This window comes from Petromyzon marinus, chromosome 13 (assembly GCF_048934315.1).
Source record: "Petromyzon marinus isolate PM22_M1 ecotype Great Lakes invasive population chromosome 13, UKy_Petmar_22M1.pri1.0, whole genome shotgun sequence".
Classification (NCBI taxonomy): Eukaryota; Metazoa; Chordata; class Hyperoartia; order Petromyzontiformes; family Petromyzontidae; genus Petromyzon; species Petromyzon marinus.
In genome coordinates this window covers 9,763,861-9,779,276 of record NC_133679.1, presented here as the reverse complement: position 1 = coordinate 9,779,276, position 15,416 = coordinate 9,763,861, and the positions used below count along the sequence as shown (strand labels likewise).

The 15,416-nt window shown below is 45.2% G+C and overlaps 1 long non-coding RNA gene across 2 annotated transcripts in view; it reads right to left on the bottom strand.

Annotated features, from left to right (window-relative positions):
- Positions 1–15,416, bottom strand: part of LOC116941985 (uncharacterized) — a 130,081-nt gene that overhangs the window by 100,718 nt on the left and 13,947 nt on the right. The window contains exon 1 of one of the 2 annotated variants that reach the window (XR_004402747.2): positions 14,524–15,115. The exons of the other annotated variant lie outside the window; for it this stretch is intronic. This is a non-coding gene — a long non-coding RNA (uncharacterized LOC116941985). Of the gene's footprint in view, positions 1–14,523; positions 15,116–15,416 lie in introns of those variants that run through there. 2 annotated transcript variants of the gene reach the window in all.

The following is a 15,416-nucleotide window of genomic DNA, read 5'->3' as shown; positions in this document are numbered from 1 at the left end:
AACTCGGTGACGCGTTTCATAAGTGGCATCTTCGCCGACCCTCTTCGGCACGAATTTGTCCACATTGAACGACGCTTCCACCTATCAACAATCGCCAGCAATCGCTCGCGACTCGACGCACATTGTATCATTATTTCTATTTTAGAAAAAAGGTGCCAATTTTAAACGCGTCTCTCCCCATCCCCACCTCATAAAAATCCAAGCAGGTTGAAATGAATCGGCCGAACAGAGAAGCTCTTTTTTTTTGTTCTTCCTTTATCGCCGCTGCTTTTTTTTTGTTTCCGCCAAAGTTGCGCTCAATGGCTGAACGCTCGGCGTTTGTCGCCTCAACCCTGAACATTTTTCATTCAAGGCGGGCACATTCCTGCGCGGCTTTTTTTGTGTGTCGCTGCTCAATCTGGCATGCGTCGTTTGTGTGTTTAGCCGTGCCCCCCCCCCCCAATCACGGTTCAGCGAGCACCTCTTTGGTGGCGAACAACTGTGAAACAGCTAATGGGGTCATGTAAGCGCACCGCAACGCTCAATACCGAATAAACAAGGAGCAATAAGACGTGCGGGGAGCGCAGTTGGCGTTTCCCAACGACGCTGCGATTATTATTTTTGTTTGTTTTAATCGCACAGACGCAATGCGTTTCACTTGGCGAACGAACGATTACAACTTTGGCTGTATCAATGGCCTGAAAGGGAAAAAAATGTTAAGTGCGAAGCATTTAATTAATCTCTTAATTACACGCGTATTATTATTATTAAAGGCTTCAATTGATCAGTGTTTGTTCCCGCTAAGTCCTAAATCACCATACAGAAAGCTATTAATGCTGGTGGTTTAAATAGAATGCATTGTCGTGTATATATATTCTTGCTTCACTTGACTAAATTAGTGCTTACAAAAATTCATGGAGAACGGCGAGTGTTAAAGAGCCGTAATAAGGTTGGTCCGACAAGAGGTCGGGTCCTGGAGGCATCACTGGGGTTACGTGCCACCAGTAACGGGACATTTGTGACGCTCTCGCTTCTTATGGTGCACGTCACACGAGACCAACAAACCTCATCGAGACCTTGCGAATTAGTGCAACGGCAAAAAAGTCTGACGCGTGCTCGCTGCGAAAGTACACGCGCGCACCCGCACACAGGCGTGCACGCTGATTTAATTGGAGTGGCGTGCAGGTTATGGCCCTCTGAGTTAAAGGTAAAGAAGTTGAGCTAAAGACGACGGGAGCACATCCCCCCCCCCCCTCCTCCTCCACGTTGGCTGTCCAGCTACCGGCAATGCTGTCGCGCCGTCGATTCTGCCCACGCAATGAGCGGTAAACACTGACGCCCCCCCGTGTCAAACCGTTTTCCCCCAACGCTCCGTATAATCCGAAAAATAATACTAAATAATTATTGGCGGTCCTCGTGGAGAATATAAGTTAAAAAAGGCAGATGAGTGCGCCTCGTTCATATATCCGTCTCTCCGTATGATAAAAAAATATATTTTTTTTTAACTTAAAGCTTTTGCGACCGCAGGAATTCATATAAGTCACGTAGATAGGTAAAAAAAAATAGATACAAATATAGGTTCTTTCTTTGAACCTATCTACGTGACTTTACCGAAAGACCCAAAGAATATACAAGTTTTTTTTTGTTTTTTTACACAACCCCATCGGTCACACCACACAGCCTTTCTGAGAGAGCAGTAATTTCAGCAGCAACAATTCAACTGCAAGCAAAATCTCTGCGCCGGTTTCGGAATACTGTGCCGGTGTCTCATCATAGTTTTGTACGTCAGTGTACTGCATAGAGAGGGGATCTCTAGAATTCCCTCTAGTGGAGCCCCTTACACAAGCAGTGGGGAGTGAGCAATTGCAGGGCTGCGCCTTTACCTTCACTGCACAGTTATTTGAGCACGCGCACCTCTGATTAGCACGGTTGGCTACGTACGGTGCGAAAGAAGTTCAACCATACACAAGTATTAAGAACCACATGCTGCATCAGAGACTCGGGCATTATTTAAGAAAAACTGTATAGTGACAGAGCGTGAGTTAAATAATAATTGACACCGCTTCTCAATCCACTGCTGGATGAAGAAGAATTCTCTGCGTTTTGTGTGGTAGTGGATAGTGACTGATAATATTTTTGACCACGCTGGTCAGTGTGGGTTATTGATGGTGGTGAAAGGTCCAGGCCAGTTCAGATACCACTCACCACTGATGATAACCGCGGATGGGAATCAAAATTAATTTTGCTGGGTTAATACCGCAACGCGATAGCCACTGTCACATCGCTCTGCTAACAGTCACCTACTTACTACACAGCGTTCACAAACTCAACGCGTTTGTCAAGAGCACTGCCCTGATAGTTGGAAAATACAAATAGTAGGCAGTGCTTTTGGCAACGGGTCTTCTACATAGCAGAAAATTAAGAGACGTCGGAGATATTGAGAGAATAATAGTTGGAAATGTCCATTGTCCAACATGAGGCCTTGATAGAAATTCAATGGCAATTTACGAAAAGATGGGCCTTTGGGAACAACAAAAATTACAGCGAGTTAAGTTGGTATTTATCATCATCATAAATCTTAACATTTCAGACCACCCTTAGTATGTTTACAATACGCTCGTATTATGTCACAAAAACAAGCACACAGCTTAGACACTTAAACACGCATTAAATCGTCTATTAAGCTGGCAGCAAGTGGACCGCTAATCAAACCCTGTGAACAATTGCGTCTTTGTGCGAGCCAAAAATTGCCACTGAACGTTTCATTTCGCCGAATGCAAACATTACATGACGTGCATTGAGCAACACTCTACATTTGAGCCAAAAATATGGGTTAAAAGCCGCTACATGAAACCCACGGGGGATTTTGCGAGTTAGTGCAATGAGCGCTGGCAAGTTTTGAACATGTGGAGCACGGGACGAGACATCGTGTCAGATGTCAGCTCAGTGGGAAAGTGTTTTGGATTGTGCGGTATGGTGGTGTCTGGTAACACTCAGCACATGTGCCATGCTTCTTTTCAAGGCCACGAAGACCTGTTGCTCTGCTCTTTGTCAATTAAATTATTGCTTATATAAAAAATACAACTTCACCAAAACAAACTTCACCCCGCAAAGTATTTGGCTTCAATGCACATAACGTTTTTTTGTAATGGTTAGGAGCAAAGGGGGGGGGGGCACTTTGGGTAGTGAGAGGGATGCACTGCAGATTTAAAACCCCAATAACAATAATATCAGCGTATTCTTCGGATTGTAAAGACGCTCCGGAATGGAAGACGCAAAACCCCCAAACGCGTACCCCCAGTCTCAGTCATGTCACAAATCTGGTTACATTCACGTACCAACCGCATTAAACGATGCTTCCCTCCCGCCCTCGCTCGCTCCCCTCAGAGGATAACATTTGTCTCATAATTTGGAGAATTCGGCATCTAAAAAAAATAACTGCGCGGTCAAAAAATAAGACAGGAGTTTTAAATTAATTGGAAAAACTGAATATTGATGGATTAATTATGTCTTTCTTTATTGCCTCATAACATTTTGATCAATATTCCAACTTGGTGTTCTTAAGTTTATCTTAAACTCTGAGAAACTGCAATTTTTGGAGCAACTTTATAGTCCTGTTGAATAACGACATAGTATAGTGCTATCTTTTGACACTTCGAACTGTACACAGCAGATACATTTATTTACCCATAGGGGGCATTGCACACTTCCAAAAGCTGAGAAGGCACTTTTAAAATACCTCCCCTTAAACCTATTGTTTTGCACCCTGAAACAAATGTTTGGTGTTCTCAACAGACAACAGCCTTGGTTGTTAAATTTTCAAAGGTACGTTAAAAACTGCACAGTAGGTGCCCGTAATTTTTCCATCATTATCAGCAGCAACACTTGGTCTATCCACTGCTGGATGAAAGCTTTCTCGCTTCTCTTTAAACTGTGTAGATTATCACGGCTGTGCTTTACAGCCTTTCCTATCTATTTCCGGATCGCACCGCGTGTTGTTCGGCATGATGTCCGACGTTTCGCTCCACGTGCTGAAGAAACTCCCGGCACCGCGGAGCGAAACATCAGACATCGGTGCCAACAAACACGTGGCACGACCCCGAAAGCATGTCGCGGAGCCACTTCAACATTTCTAAGTGGCGAGATTACAACGCCTGTTGTGCACTGTGAAACGTACACATTGTTATTCTTTCTTTAACCCATGGATAAAAATCACAAAGGCCGACAACTAAAATGAAAAGAAAAAGGCATTCGTGTCGGTTCCAGATCAAGTAAAGACTGGCCGATTGAGATAAGATTTACAAATCACACCCACAAATAATGAAATGTTTTCGCACTGTTATGTGCGCACTGAAGAGCAGCCGCCCGAACCAGCCACGCGATTGCGTGTCGCTTTAACAGTGGCGGATGGCCACGCAGGGAACATTCAAACGCGCCGACGCAACGCCCACACGGGTACCCAGTTTCTTTGGGGAGGGGGTGGGGTGTGAGGAGGGGGTGGGAGGTCCATCCGTCTGCAGGTGTTTGCGTTTGAGTTGAGTGTGCGTGACAAGTCACAAGGGGGCCAGGTATGATGTCATGACAGATGCTTCCCCCTGGTTAGTTGGGCCCTCCGCCAGGTCACTTCTTTGCGCAGTTTGGCTCAAGCTCGGCGTGACTTGAACCACGACCAAAGGCAGTCCGTGAGTGAACAACGCACACTTGGGGATATTTCAGGAGCCGCGCGCGACATGTGTTGCGCACGTGCCGATTCACGAGGGTTGTTTATCCGGCGATTCAGCGCCACGCATGCCCAACAGTGACTCTGTAGGACAGCTTCTTGCCATGCTGCCGCATCATCATCGTCGTCAGCCATGGCCAATCTACTGCTGGATTAAGGCCGTCTCCATCTCTCACGGTCCTGCGATGTAACACGTCATCTGGCACCTGCGCAGAAACTGACTTCATGGCTCCATCTCCAGCGGTGGACGCTCTCGTTCCGTTCCTCGTCTCGTCGCTCACAACAAAGCAAAACGAAGGGCATTGTTTGGGTACACGCGCAGTGTTGAATAACACTGTCCTGGGATTATCTCCCAGCTGAATGTTTCCAAGTTATCCAGGTGCCCATAACTGGGCTCCGTGTTTTTCTTTTCATACAAAACATGAATACAGCACTTGACGTTGCTTTTAAAGAACAAAAATAAATGTTTTTTTAATCTACTGTTTTCCTTGGCCCTATTAGCCAATAGCAAATCGTAATTTAATTGCACAACAAACAGTGTGTGGCAAGTGTGCTGTGATGTGCAGGTGGAGAAAGAGTCAATATTAGCAGTGTCAACACCTCCGTGACTCACTATTTGCTTTGCTTAAAAGGCTTCACATTTCTCGACGACGGAAGCAATGGGCGTTATAAAAAGCGTCTGTGTCTCTCGGCCTCGGGCCTCCCTTCTGTTTGGCTTCCCAGGGACAAACCCGAGGACAATGTTTTCTTAAGCGAACGCCAGAAAAATGCGGAGCGATCTCGGGCCGTCCAAACGAGGGGTAAAGAACCCTCGTTAAAAGAAAAAAAAACAGTAAAAGGGAGCCAATAGAATGCTCGGGGTTCAGGGCGGGGACAGCGGACACTATTTGTGTTGGACATTGGAAGGCAGAAATATCGTTTGTACCGTGGACATTCCATTCGTTTTTCACTGGGGGGGTGGGGGGGGGATTTTGTTTTTGGTGTTTTTTTTTTCTGGATGTGGAACTCTTTATGTGACAGTTGCTGTTCAAGCCATCAGCAGCGGAGCGGGTAATACTTTCATTTCATGCGGAGCAGCTTGCTCGCGGCTTTACCGCCAGGAGTGTGTTTGCTGCTCATCTAATCACATGGCAAAATCCAGTGTTTATTCTGCTACGCCGCACGCAGCATCCCTCGCACATTGTTTTTTGATGCCATGGCTGAAAGGCCCCCATGCAGAGAGCAACACTGTGTGATTACAAGGCACAAAACCGGAGACCATAACACAGCTTGAGTGTACAAAGCAAAGACTTCATACATTCAGATGCTTATTATTCAAACCTGCTAATGATGAAAACAGTCAATCCTTTGCTTGCGTTTGCAGGCCCTGTGGGCAGTACAGGTGGCGCATCTGCCAGTCATCTCAGTAAAAAAAAAATGAAAGCAAAACGCCCTGCGCGTTGTACCCGCAAGCGCGTTTTCAACATTTCACGTGGCATTCGAAGTGCACCTAGCCTGGCGCAGGCTCTGCAGCGATATGTCTCCGTAACTTGGGGAGGTGAACGCTGTTGTCGCTGTTGCTACCACGGGCAAGAGGGCCCTGGGTGAGCGTGGGGAGGAGCGGCACGACTTTCTTTTTTTTTTAACCCAAATTGACCGGCAGCGCTTTATCTGAACCGCATTTAAGCAACGCAAATAACTGCGCCGACAGTTGAGACCCCCCCCCTTGCCCCCGGCACCCCCCCCTGCACCCCCACCACACATTTCCTCGCTCTTGTGCGACGCGCGGCTCGCGACTTGGAATCTGCAACGTGCCCTTGTCGGTTGCCGGTAACTATAACTATGCTCTCTTGACAGATATTGCCCAGGGGTGGTTTTTGAACGCCATAACAGACCCCCCTCCCTTTGTGCCTTAGTTGTCTGATGAAAGACGGGCTGACGTTTTGTTATTTGTAAGCCTTTCATGGGTCCTACCCATAGCCAAGTCCCCGTGTTGCTTTGACAACAGAAGCTTTGTAAATAAAGGTTATACAGTGTCAGTATAAGTACTTATTTTGTCAGCTTCCAGATCTGTCATCAGTCATGGCTTTCCTATGACCCCTCTGTTTTTCTCCTTCCCACAAACATCCCCCACACCCCACCCACCCCACACACCCCACCCACCCCACACACAACCTATGGACACCCCCCCCCCCCACCTTATCCCTCCACACCACCCTCATAATTCAAGCAAATTGTTTACGCATGGCTGTTTAAATGGAAACAGCTTTTGTACAAATATAATTTGTTATGACAAAATAATTATTTTCTTCCTGTAAGCACAGGTGCATATCTTCCTATTTCATATACACACCATCGCCCCATAGATATACCGTGGCCTGGGATGTCACATTACAATGATAAACATTCTGACTGAAAAAAAAGTAAAGGAAAAAGGCCTGCAATGTCGTGCTCATGGCGCTGCTAGCGTCGACCAGAATACTTGGAAGACGTGGGATTAAGCCAGGCTTTACACGACCTGCCGATCAACGGACTAATTGTCCTGAACGCATTTATACTTCTGTCAGGACAGGGGTGGTAGTGGGGGGATGGAATTTTAGAAAGTTGCACCGAATGTTTCAACTGCCAAGCCGGGAGATCGAACCAGCAACCTCGGCGTTGCAGAGTTTGTTCACCTTCAACACAGAATCCACCTAATACAGCAAAGTTCGTATTATTGTTACTATTTACATGTTATATCAGTGCCATTTTAACTCATACTATGGCAGGTGCATATTTAGCCACTGAATTTTTCATAGACGATGCGTATTATTTTTGTCCAGTGCCCCAGAGCATAAAGAGACATTTCCTCGTTTGACCTGCAAATGGTCGCGTGTTAAGAGCAGAATGTGTTCGTGATGGACAGTTTGTAATGAACAAATCGGTACGCGACATTTAAACAAAGTACCCGGGGCATAACCACAACAAAAAAAACACCTGTTCACAAGAATGTTCTTTAAACAATCTCATTATTTAAATATAACTTTAAAGCCATTTTTGCAGCTATGTCCACAACCCTCTTAAAACACGCGCAAGACGTTGGGACACATTTTGACCAACACCCATTACAAATATTTACGAGTTCGACCCGCATGAAAATTCCAATACAGCAGTACAGTACCACCACCTTCTTACTCACCATAAACAATCCAGTTAGACAGCGATACACATCATATTCATATTAATTGTTCTTCAAAAAAAAAGCAATTTTTTTGTCAAAATAAATTAACAATAACTATTAACATTCAACATTTTATGAATCTGCTGCTGGATTTTGGCCTTACATATGCTGCATTGGCCATGATGGTCAATATCTGTCACACTTCGTTGGCTACGTAGTGGTGACGAAAGAAGTTCAACATATATACGTACACACTTTGATCTGCGTGTCAGTTCAAGTTAGTGAGACCAGGGGGGGGGGCTCAGAATTGGTTCTGTACATGGCACGCCACTGGCGCAAACCGTGGCCAGGATATGGCGGGCTCAGAGCGCGGCGGATGCGCTAACCATCGCGCCACCGCTCCCCCCCCCCCCCCCCCTGAGAGATGCGAACGGAGCCTCTCAAGCTAGACCGGGAGCACACCACGAAGCTCCCTCCGCGTTTGCGGCGCTGTTTTGTAATAAGGCACCGTGGTGGCAGGAATGGGAGCAGCAGCAGCAGCAGCGGCGGCAGCGAAGGCCGCGCTGTGACGAGTCGCTGGAACCAATGGGGACCACACACCGACCCGAAGGGTTTCACGTTTCACCTCGGGAAGTTATGCACCCTTTGTTTCCGAAAGGAATTTAGCTCACCCGACCTTTGACTCGCTTCCTTCTTTTGCTTTCAAAGCAAATGTAAAACGAGCACTTTTGGGAGAACTACACGCGAACACAACACACTCTTAGCCCAAGGTTATTCGGGCAGAGTTACGGATTTTTCATCTCTCAACTGGTCTTAAGCGGTTCCAGGAGATCGAGACTTAAGGTTATTGACCCTGAGGGCATTGCCAACCATTTCCAGGTGCAAAGCAACTAATTAAACAAGTTAAACGCAAACACTTGCCGAATGCCAGTTATAATGATGACGGCCTGCAATTCCTGTGCAATATTTGTCTAAACCGCACGCTCTGTGATCCTGAAACCAGCACCATCACTGGCCGCTAAATGTGCAAGCGGTTAAAAAGGTAAAAGCATCACTCAGCGATTATATATTTATTTTAAATAGACCTAGAAAGACCTCAAGCGTAATGTTCATTTTAACTGAGAACTTCCTTTCATTATTTTATAAGCCTAACCACAAAATAACACGATTTTTTATATTCGCGAATTGTCCGGGAATCTGGTTGTAATTTACCAGAGGTCACGAGATTAAAAATTCGGGACAATCTTCCCTACTCTCGGGCGCATTTCATTTCTGCCCGTGGGATGCGTTTCAGTTTGAACACTGTCGCTGCTACTCACCGTGTGCCACAGCTCAGGCGGGTACCCAGCAAAACAAACGTTCAACGTCGGACCAACGTTGGCCCCAACGTTAATGCATTTACTGGGTAGCCGTAAAGGGGTGGAGGGGATATCACAGGGTGGGGGGATGGGGGGGCATGGCCCCTCACTCAAAAGCAAATTCTCCCCCCACTCACAGCAAGCATCACACACAAACCATCGCCTCGTGCTCACCACTCTTTACGTGCTAAATTCTGATTGGCTACAGGTCCGCTACATTTACCTTGTTTACGAAGACTTTAAACATGATCAATTGCCACCTCTTGAGGTACAAAACACCGGTAACACGTCGTGGGGGAGGCGAATATCTCACAACGACCGAAGTGGGGGAGAAAACCGCGCGTAATTAATCCGTTGTCTTGAGGCGTGTATTGATTCCCAAAAAAATTAGAGACGAGAATATTTCACGTCCCGGGAAGATTTACAGATGTCAGTGGACAGCTACCTCAAAAAGGAAGGACGATCATGGGGGGGGGGGTAAACAAATACACAAAAAACTGGACGGGTTGCAACCGGAGAATGCCCTCTCCCGGCTGTCGCGTCAGTTCCTCAGAAAGGTGCAAATGCACCTGTAAAAATATAGACATATTGCCCTCTGCTTCTAAACAATCGCACTAATTTTGATTTAAAGCTTTCGTGACTGCAGTGATTAATATTCTTGGTTCTTTCGGTAAAGTCACGTTGAAGGGAAACAATAAAATAATAAAATATATAACCAATAAAATTCTCACGACGTTTCGACTGCAACACAAGCAGTCATCATCAGGTATGAAAACCAACGGCAAGAACATTTGAAAGAAGTGGCGGTCTATAGCTATTTATTTATTTATTTTTAAACGTGAGCACCACGGATAGCGATTTGACAGTTTGTTTAGATGGACGAGTCCATCTATGTTCGGAAAAGAGGAGGGGGGAGACGAAAAATTAATGTATGCTGTCTGAAAGCCAGCGTAAGCATGAACAATCAATTAAGACCCGTAATGGTTTATCAAATCCAAAGCTATCACTCAAACCATGAAGAAGGACACTCTTGAGGAGCTTTTCAAAACAATCACTTTACCCTACATTGCGGGGATCACAAAAAAGATCTCCACAATCTTGAATGAACACAAGATCCAGGTCCGTTTCAACACATTACATAAAATCCGTGATCTGGTTCCGTCTGTAAAAGATGTGATTCTACAAACTAAGTTGCCTCTGTGGTAGTAGTTACACTGGAGAAACCAAACGACATGTCTCGGACCGCATTCGTGAACACAAAGCAGACCTTAAATACGGTAGGACCAACACCTCGGCCGTGGCAGATCACTGTTATAATTCAGTAGGCTCACATGACATTGACTTCTCCAAGACAGAGGTTCTTTGTAAGCCATCTGGCTACCATGAGAGATTCGTTCATGAGGCTATCCACATATACAAACACAGACAATTTCAACCGAGAAGATGGATTTTGGCTTAGCAATCATTGGAAGGATTTGACAAACCATTTCGGGTCTTAATTGATTGTTCACGCTTACGGTGGCTTTCAGACAGCATACATTAATTTTTTGTCTCCCCCCTCCTCTTTTCCGAACATAGATGGACTCGTCCATCTAAACAAACTGTCAAATCGCTATCCGTGGTGCTAACGTTTAAAAATAAATAAATAGATATAGACCGCCACTTCTTTCAAATGTTCTTGACGTTGGTTTTCACACCTGATGATGACTGCTTGTGTTGCAGTCGAAACGTCGTGATAATTTTATTGGTTGTATATATTTTATCATTTTATTGTTTCCCTTCAACGTGACTTTACCGAAAGAACCAATAATATGAATCGCACTAATGTTTGCACGGCATTTGTCTCAGTTTATCTTGGCTGAAGGGCGGCCAGCAAGGTGCTGCAGAGGGCACGCTTGTCTCCCGAGTGCGGGGAATCGGGGGGGGGGGGGGGCCCGCACAAATGGCGCTTGGCCTTGCGTGGCACCACGGTGAATTACAGCATGCGCAGCCCCAACACCACCGCTGCCGCACTTCACAAGAGTCTGGAGCCTGTCTCTTCCACTCGCGTCATGTGCCGCTCTGGCAGAGGCACAAAAGGAGTCACCCCCTCCCCCCCCAGTCCAATGCATGCATGGGTTGTCTCGCGTTCACCTATTTGACCTGGCGGCTGCCTTCGTTATAAAGGGAGATGCGCCACTGCGTAGGCTGTTTTTTTTATCGCCGCCGTGCTGTAGTAAACTTCTCTGTTGTGTTTTTTCAGGTTGGCACTGCGTGTTGTTCGTGCGCGATGTCGGATGTTTCTCCGTCTCCGTGTACTGGGAGATCGTCATCATGATAATTCAGTTCCTAAAGATTTTTTCAGCGTGGAATAAACAAGTGGGCATCACGCCGGGCGACACGCGGACGCAGCCTGAAAAACACATCAGACAGAACGGATGATGCCAACCAAAAAACACCCAACTTGCACTTATCGTGTCCCTTGCAGGAGGGTGCTAGGGCTGTGTGTCCTGTGCTCTCTGACACGAGTTCAAAAGCTTCGTTTGTGAGAAGTCAGATGGCAGCAATGCAACGAAGTCAATACGGTGACATTCAAAAGTGCAGTGGTCAACCCATGGAGAAGTAACTGGAGTTCATATGAAAGTCACTTTAAAGAATTTCTTTCCTCTTCACGAAAAAAAATCTTTCAAAGTGATTTTGGTCATCCCCGTGACACATAGCCTAGGCACTCTCTGCAAGAAATCAGTGCAGCGTGGTTTGCGATGTTACGGATTTATCATCATGGCTGAGAGGATCGTTCAAGCACGTGAAACTTAACACTTTAAGATAAGTTGGTTTCCGAGATAATCCTGCAGTATAGTTGCTATCCACCAATTGCTATGTATGCATTGTGCAAGTAAAACGGATGAAGGCCTCCCCATGTGAATTGTTGACCATATTTCACTGTGCTCGTCGGCGCATGTGGGATGGTGATATGGGGCGGGGGCAGCCTGGCGGTGGGAGTGCAAGACTGGTTCAGGATATCACTCCCCATGATGTGAGGTCCAGGGGGCCGTAGCTCATATCGCACCTGTTTGACCTTTCACAGACACAAAAAATTAAATAAAAATTGTCATCACACATCAACGTTCGCGTGGCTAATGTCTAGTGGGGCCTTGTTTACTAATTATTGAGTGCCAATGTGGGTCTCTTTTCATCCCGAACGCCCTCTCGCCAATCTCCCAGAACCAATCTCGTTGTTTCGTGCACTCTAAGGGGACTCGCGGTGGTGATTGCATCCGAGCTGGTCAGTTGATTAATCGACTAAAAATTGTAACCGACTACTTTTAGAGTTCAATTTATTGGGCCTCTTTAAAAAAAAGGTGGCCGCCCCCAAGAGCTTGCCTCCAAAAGGCAGGGAACCCCGATGAAGCGGACGCCCAGTGTAACGTGGCAGATGATGTTGATGATATGAGAATGGGTTTTAGTCTTTCTGGCAATAAAACAAGTTTATGAGGTTAATGCAGACATTATTCCTTGCAAAAGATTTCTGTTTGGTGTTTTAACCTCTTTACACAAACTGTTTTATTGTCAGAAAGGGTAAAACCTATTGTTATATTTTGATATCCCCAAATTCTGCCCATCAGAATTTGCAGCAGATTGGGAATAGAGGTGGAATTTATCCTCCCCCAATTAGTTTGGTGTTATCCGGTTAGTCGAGTAATGGAACAGATAGTCGGCAGAGGTCGTCGATTGCTTCACTACTCTGGGAGCCCTGCTCTCATTGCGATTGACCTCCATCGTTAAGGTCAATGAGAGCGCCCCCTACGGTGCACAACATATAACAGCATCTCTAATTTCTCAACTTGTCTGAGCTTAAGGATTGTTTCTCGTTAATCCAATGCAGTTGTGTTTTTATCCTTCGGAAGGGATATTAATGGACATCCGTGAAAAAGAGCTTCATTGTTAATCCTATTTCTCCAGGATTAATAAAGATTCACATTTTAGAATGACGATGTTACCTAAGAAAAACATGGTGACCATCAAAATCAAACGATGCTTTTGCCATTCTATCTATTCCCAGGATGTAAATATTGTTTGAACGTTTTGGTTAAGTTTTCAACGTTTCGTAAGCAGAGCGAAATGAAAAATCACCCCCAAAACATCTGGTAACTCGTTCTCAAAACAATCACACATTTTTAAGTGAAATAAATATGCATAAAAATACCCTCAAGTTATATAATTATAAAACGGCAGGACAAAAACACACTAAAAACTAAAATGAAATGACAAATAAAACACGCGCGCGCACACACACACACGTGCGCGCGCGGTCACAAAACTACTTCCATGAGAAAAGGGGGGGGGGGGCATCTCGTCTCACTCAGGCGAATTTCCTGAAGGAAATAATTTCAGTAATTGGCCCCCAAGAAGTCTGTTGCAAAAGCAAGATAATGGCAAGGTTGCGTGACTCAAGATACATGTGCCCTGGGGGCGAGTGGGTGGGGCGCACGCCGAGATGGGGGGGGGGCACGAGTTTGTCCCTTGGGGCCACCACAGAGGTTAGCTACCACTCCCGTCTCCTCTGATTAAATTACAACCCAGACTAAACTGTTTTTGCCGGTTCTAGGTTCCCTTTTGTGCGGCGCTCCTTGATAACGAGCCGCTCATGGGGAACCAAAAGTAAAATGATTCATGCTGGGGCGCTCGCTCGTTTAGCGGCTCTCATCTGCAGGTGACGTCACTGGCGGAGGCGGTTCTGTTTGATCTGCCGCTGCATTATCTTCCATCTGATCACCACCCCCCCCCCACACACTTTTTATATGTGTTTTATATTTTTACTACGCACATGCAAATGCAGTTGCCAGCAGGAACTCAGCTCGAAGAGGTGGGGGGGGGGTCTCCGTTCTTATAAACATCTGAAGAGTGAACTGAAGCATCACCATGACAGACAATGTTTTGCCTTTTTCCCCACAATAGAGAAACATTATTACGAAAAAATTGACCTCTTCACATTTCCCATCTGTTAAAAAAAAGTACAGTATTACTTTGCATATCCTTAAGCAGCATAAATATGGAGATTAATTCATTTCCAGTTTTTCTCTTGAATGATCTCTGGAAAATATTTTTCCCCCCTTTAATATGAATTTTGTAAGAGACTTTAGGTGGAACCCAGTTCTATATACTTATGCCAACATCGTTTTACTTCTTCAAGCTAAAAGCACTCCTACCTTTACAAGCTACGCATAACTATTACGCTTTGCATGTTAATACATTCCTAGAATAAACAAATATCATTGGCGTCACAAGATTATTTGCAATACGACAGGTTAGCCATTACGTCTGTGAATTAAAACTGTGCATTGTACCTTTTAACGACGCTATCTTGATTCTTCCGCAGAGATAAATGCCTTCCCTCGAGAATCCAGCCGTCACACTGTATTGAGAAGCACCTGTGCATATCTATACATTTTATTTATATATTTTTCTATCGTGCAGAATGCCACCATTCAGGTTTTCAGCGTGGTGGCCCAGATTACAGATAGCAGTGTTTATAATGGTTTGGAAAGGATCTGTCATGTCCTTATAGCCTATACATATCTCTTTGTTGTGATAAATCCCCACTGCTCTTAAGCGCAAGTGACCCCTAAGTCTTTAGAAGAGAAGCGTTAACAAAGAAATCCAGCGATATTGAAGCCGTGTTAATTTCCTGTAGTGACCCAATAAAATGTGTTTTCACAAAAAAATAAAACCCCTCTGTATTCTACAGACAGAGCAAAATGCCACCTTAAAAGCATTACATTTATACGGATTAAATGTTCATATTTTCATAGTAAAATAGCAATGCTACGTTTATTGTTCGGGGAAATAATGATGCAAAAATTACTTTTGTTTTTCAAATGGAGTCTTAAAATAGCATTGCCTGTCTTCAAGGCCTTAAAACCCATGTCACATTGTTCCAAGGGCTTAACAAATGCATTTTTAACAAAGATAAATGAGTTCCCTCGAGAAGCCATGAACATCTTTGTTTATTCATGAATTATTCACCCCTGAAGCAAATCCAGGATTTTGCTGTTAAAATATTTACGCGATTGCTTAGAGCGCTCCCACTGTCTTGTCACGGTTTATTTCTCAACGTCGCGGGAAGAGGCATTTTAATTTTTCAGCGTTTGCAGAACATGGCTCCTATCCCTGCCATCGCTGATGTTCATTACGCGTTGTTTTGTACCTGCCCTAGCCTCCCACCCACCCCCGCTCGAAA